This window comes from Carlito syrichta, unplaced genomic scaffold (assembly GCF_000164805.1).
Source record: "Carlito syrichta isolate Samal-C Ts95f unplaced genomic scaffold, Tarsius_syrichta-2.0.1 Scaffold135696, whole genome shotgun sequence".
In the NCBI taxonomy this organism is placed as follows: domain Eukaryota; kingdom Metazoa; phylum Chordata; class Mammalia; order Primates; family Tarsiidae; genus Carlito; species Carlito syrichta.
In genome coordinates, this window is record NW_007079792.1 from 27,179 (window position 1) to 32,981 (window position 5,803).

A 5,803-nucleotide genomic window follows, 5' to 3' on the forward strand; every position below is an offset into this window, starting at 1 on the left:
AAGAAAGAAAGAAAGAAAAAGCATCTTGGAAATGCAAATCACAATAGAAGTAGTAAGAAGTGTAGATGTGGCTGGCTCCGTGGCTCAGCCTGTCATTCCAGCACTTTGGGAGGCCGAAGTGAGTGGATGGCCTGAGCCTGCGGGTTCGAGACCAGTCTGGGCAACTTGGCGAGACCTTGTCTCTACAATACTTCAAAAATTAGCTGGGCGTGGTCATGCACGCCTGTAGTTCTGGCTACTTGGAAGGCTGAGGCGGGAGGCTCGCCAGAGCCCAGCAGGTTGAGGCTGCAGTGACCGGGACCGTGCCACCGCACTTCAGCCGGGGTGCCGGACTGAGACTCCGACTCAGAAAAAAGAAGTGTAGATGTGTCTGAAGAAAGACTCCGTGACTTGAAAGATAAAGCTGAGAAAATACAGATGACAAGACAGCGATTATTCCTAACCGAGAAGGATAACAGATCATGCCAGAATAACATATAGCATAGGCAGATAGGAGGAGGGACGGGACTCAGGAAATACAGCCCCTGCCACCCTTCAAGGAAAAGCTACTGGCAACATCTGGACAATCAAGACTCAGTTCAAGAAAAAGAACTCAAGACCAGGAGAGACTCTGCCTCCGGGACAAAGACCTGACTCCATTTACGTGTCACACGAAGGGAAACACCAGCGCGAGTCCCAACTGCCGAGCAGGCTGAGTTGCCGGTGGACGCCCTCGATGGACACAGAGGGCATGATGGGCCTTCCGGCCGGGAGTTGCCAGCCCAGGGGCAGCCACCAAGGTGTGGGTGGAGACAAGCCTGGCTGTCTGCTCTGCCCAGAGATTCAGTGCACTTTCTTTTTTAAAAAATTGTTTTCCTGCTTAGATTAGCCAGAGTGGATTCTGTTGTTTGTCATTAAGATGAAATGTTCAAGATTCCTTTTATAACATTTCAGGAATTTCCTGACAAAAAGGATGCCCTATATTTGGTGTTGGGCAAATCCTAGGAACTTACACCTTCCCTATATTAACCTGTGTGAGCAGCTGTCAATTTACTGAGGGGGAAAATTGTCCAGAAATTTGGGGACACATCAAGTACAGAGAACTTGTTATATTTTGTTTTATGTAAGTATATATGGTTTAATCAAAATAATTCCAATAAAATATTCAAGAAAATTTTTTAAAAAGATGAAGTGTTCAGATAACATTTAAGGAAGACACGTCTGGGCGCGGTGGCTCAAGCCTGTCATTCCGGCACTTTGGGAGGCCAAGGTGAGACGATGGCCTGAGACCAGGGGTTCGAGAACCACCTGGGCAACTTGGCAAGACCTCGTCTCTACCATAAATCAAAAAATTAGCCGGGTATGGTGGTACACGCCTGTAGTTCCAGCTTCTTGGAAGGCTGAGATGGAAGGACCACCTGATCCCAGCAGGTTAAGGCTGCAGTGGTTGTGAGCATGCCACTGCACTCTAGCCTGGGCAATGGAGTGAGACTCTGACTCAAAAAAAAAAAGAGTATGGGGGTTCTTACACAGTTAGTAGAAATGTTGTCCCAATATTTTAAAAGGACAATTTGGTGGTATTGATTAAGATTGATTTTTTGAGTCGGGGTCTCACTCTGTCACCCAGGCTGGAGTGCAGTGGCACACTGCTCATGGCTCACCGCAGCCTCGACCTCCTGGACTCCGGCAATCTTCCTACCTCAGCCTCCCAAGCAGCCGAGATTACAGGCGCACACCACCACCACACCCAGCTAATTTTTTTATTTTGTTGTAGAAATGAGTTCTCCCTATGTTACCCAAACTGGCCTAAAACTCCTGGACCCAAGCAATCCTGCCACCTTGATCTCCCAAAATGCTGGAATTACAGGCGTAAGCCACCATGTGCGGCCAGATTAAGACTTTAAATATGAATCCCTGTGACCCGGAGATTCTACTTCTAGGCACTTATCATATGCATTTAAACACACTTTCTTCTGTCAACAAGTATTTGTTAAACACTGTGCTCGGCACTGCAATAAACAAAACAACCAAAAGTGCCCTCCCTCTCGGGGCTCACATTTGGGGGTGGGATGCAGAGGAGAGAGAATAAGGAAGGCAGACCCATAAGACACAGTGTGTCCTGAGGTGAGAAGGGTCTCCCTGGGAGGAGAACGCAAAGGAAGAGGCTGAGGAAATGTCAGACATCTTGTCATCCGAGCTCAGTGGTCAGGAAAGACATAACTGAGACCCGAAGGAAGTGAGGGGTTATGTCATGTGGTGCTTGGAAGAAGAGAGTTCCAAAAAATGAGGACAGAGGACGTGCAAAGGCCCTGGGGCAGACGCCTACCCAGCACACTCAAACAACCCACAAGGAAGCCAGTGCAAAGTGCAGTGCAGAGCGAGACGGTTCTGAGAGGTGACGACGCCAGGACAGAGTGCAGCTTTGCCGATGTTGTGAGGCTTAGGTTGTTGCTCTGAGTGAGGGGGAAGCCGTGGAATGGATTTAAGCAGAGGAATGTCATCAGCCCACACCTTGACATCACTGTCCCAGCAGCTGCGTTGGAACAGGAGAAGGAGGGCAAGGACAGACACGGGAGCCACTCAGAAGGCTCCGCCAACAACCCAGGCCAGAGGTGGGGTGTCTAGGACACGGGCAGTGGCGTGGAGAAGGGGCAGATGGCCCGAGAGGCACACAGTGCAGGCACACAGTGGTTCAAAGGCTGCCACGTTTGTAACTGAGAGAACGGAGAGACAGCCCAGATGTCCAACAAGAGGAGACAGATTAAGCACATTACCTTTTTTTTTTTGAGCTGGAGTCTCACTCTGTGGCCCAGACTGGAGTGCAGTGGCCGGGAGCCTCAACCTGCTGGGCTCTGGTGATCCTTCCGCCTCAGCCTTCCGAGTAGCCGGAATTACAGGCATGCGCTACCATGCCCGGCTGATTTTTGATTTATTGTAGAGACAAGGTCTCACCAAGTTGCCCAGGCGGGTCTTGAACCCGCGGGCTCAGGCAATCCACTCACCTGGGCCTCCCAAAGTGCGGGATTACAGGCTGAGCTACCGAGCCCGGCTGCAATATTAATTTTTAAAGCTATTCAATTTCAGTGAAAATGTGTTTCTGGACCATTAAAACATCTTTGGCAATTAAAAATACAAACTTAGAAATACTGAGATTAGAGTTTCTTATTTAAAAAAGAGTTACAAGCCGGGTACCATGACGCACACTGTAATCCTAGCACTTTGGGAGGCAGAGGTGAGAGAATTGCATGAGTCCATGGGTTCAAGATCAGCCTGGGCAACTTGGCGAGACCTCATCATTACAATACAAATTAAAAAACTAGCTGGGTGTGGTGGCATGTGCCTGTAGTTCCAATTACTTGGAAGAGTGAGGTAGAAGGATCGCCTGAGCCTAGCAAGTTGAGGCTGCAGTGGCCGTGAGCATGCCACTGCATTCCAGCCTGGGCAGCAGAGTGAGACCCTGACTCAAAATAATAATAATAATAATAATGATGATGACGACGATGATGATAATGTTATGTATGCTCAAAATCTGCTGAAACAATAGACCTTTAGTGTTCTCACTACAAAAAAGGTAACCAGGCCAGGTGTGGTGGCTCACTCTTGTAATCCCAGCATTTTGGGAGGCTGAGGTGAGAGGACTGCCTGAACCCAGGGGTTCGAGACCAGCCTGGGCAACTTGGCGAGACCTCGTCTCTACAGTAAATAAAAAAATTTAGCCGGGCGTGGTAGCACGCACCTGTAGTTCCAGCTACCTGGAAGGTGGAGGCGGAAGGATTGCCTGAGCCCAGCAGCAGGTCTAGGCTGGGTGGCCGTGAGCATGCCCCTGCACTCCAGCCTGGGCGACAGAGTGAGAGTCTGACTCCAAAAAAAAAGAGTTACAGTCCAACAAAATATGCACCTGTACCTGTTAAACTCGTGGACCGTAATAATTTCTGGCTGCTCCCAACCAAGTGTATCCTTCTGCTCTTCTATGCTCTAAAAACATGGGATAGAGCAGAGATAGTCTCGGGAATGAAAGAACAAGATGCTAGGCAGATGGCTTTTAGCGGGACTTTTAGATTGAGTTTGCTGTTACAAAGCATTTCTGATCTGAAAAGGCAGAAAGGTCTGAACGGGTGACTGCTGGGAACGAACGCGTGGATCCGAATCTGCGTCTTGGCCAGGGATCCCGGGGTGGAGGCTGGAGGCTGGTGGACACGCGTCATCTCGATGATCACTTCCGAATCAGCCCCATAGGCTGGCGCTGCGTCCTCTTTTCAAGACAACTTCAAATTTCCCAGCGCGCAATCTCATTTCACAAACTTGCCCGACGTCGCCCGCTGAGGACAAGCGGGAGAGCGAAACTCAAAGCCGGCTGTCTGGCGCCAAAGCCCACCTCGTTCTGCTACCACGTCCTGTCTCGCGTCAGGCGGGCCAGAGGGCTCTCCTCTGGGAGGGAGAGTGCAGGGCTGCCTCCAACTGCACGTCCGGACCCAGAGGGCTGGAACCGGCCGGGGGTTATCTTGCGGATGCAGCCACAAGTCCAGAGCCAGGCCGTCCAGGGTGGGCGCAGGCCCTCCTCCCGCGGGTGCCGCCCTGCGGGCGAGGACGACGGCTTCGCCTCCCACCCCACGGCAGGAAGGACGCCGGAGGCCCAGGAGAGCAGAGCCCCCCAGGACCCGCACCGACTTCCTCCTCCGTCCCCACGGCCAGAATTGTGTCACGCGACGGCCCTCGCACAGCCGCTGGGAAGGTGAGCACTCGGGCTCAGCACCGCACCGGCCCCAACACAACGTGGGCGCTCTTAGACGCTGGGAGGAAGCGAGTGGACATGGAGCAGGCCGTGAGCAGCGTCTGTTCCCGAAGAGCAGACAGGCCAGGGGTGCCAGAGAGGAGCACCCAGAAGGGCGGGCCACCGAGTCACGGAATTCTAGGCGCCCCGGCCAGCACCACCAGGGAGCTTTGCCGCAAGGGAGGCAGGGAAGGGTGGTCTTTGTTCCCGGCAGCTCCGGGCTGAGCTTCGGTTTGCTAGCCGTCCTGCCTCCTGGAACGGGACACATTCTGAGAAAGGCGTTCCTAGCAAATCTGTCACTGTGTGAGCATCACAGTGACTCACACACACCCGGGTGGTCTCACCGACTACACACCTGGGCTGTACAGCGCGGCCTGTTGCTCCTAGGTTGCACACCTGCGTAGCGTGGACCTCACACGACACAGCAGATGGTTGCGACACGATGGTATGTGTGTGTCTAAAATAAGCCGGGCTCGGTGGCTCAGCCTGTCATCCTGCGTCTTGGGAGGCTGAGGTGAGTGGATGGCCTGAGCCCGCGGGTACGAGACCCGCCTGGGCAGCGAGACCTCATCTCTACAATAAATCAAAAATAATCAGCCGGGCGTGGTAGAGCGCACCTGTAATTCCGGGTACTTGGAAGGCTGAGGCGGAAGGATCGCCGGAGCCCAGCAGGTCGAGACTCCAACTCAAAAAAAAAAACAACAAAAAGACTAAAATAGGCTGGGTGTGGTGGCTCAGCCTGTCATCCCAGCACTTTGGGAGGCAGAGGCGAGAGGATTGCCTGAGCCCACGGGTTCGGGACCAGCCCGGGCAACTTGGCGAGACCTCACCTCTACGATAAATCACAAAAAGTAGCCGGGCTCGGTGGCTCAGCCTGTCATCCCGCGTCTTGGGAGGCTGAGGTGAGTGGATTGCCTGAGCCCGCGGGTTCGAGACCCGCCTGGGCAGCGAGACCTCCTCTCTACAATAAATCAAAAAATCAGCCGGGCGTGGTAGCGCATGCCTGTAATTCCGGCTACTCGGAAGGCTGAGGCGGAAGGATCGCCGGAGCCC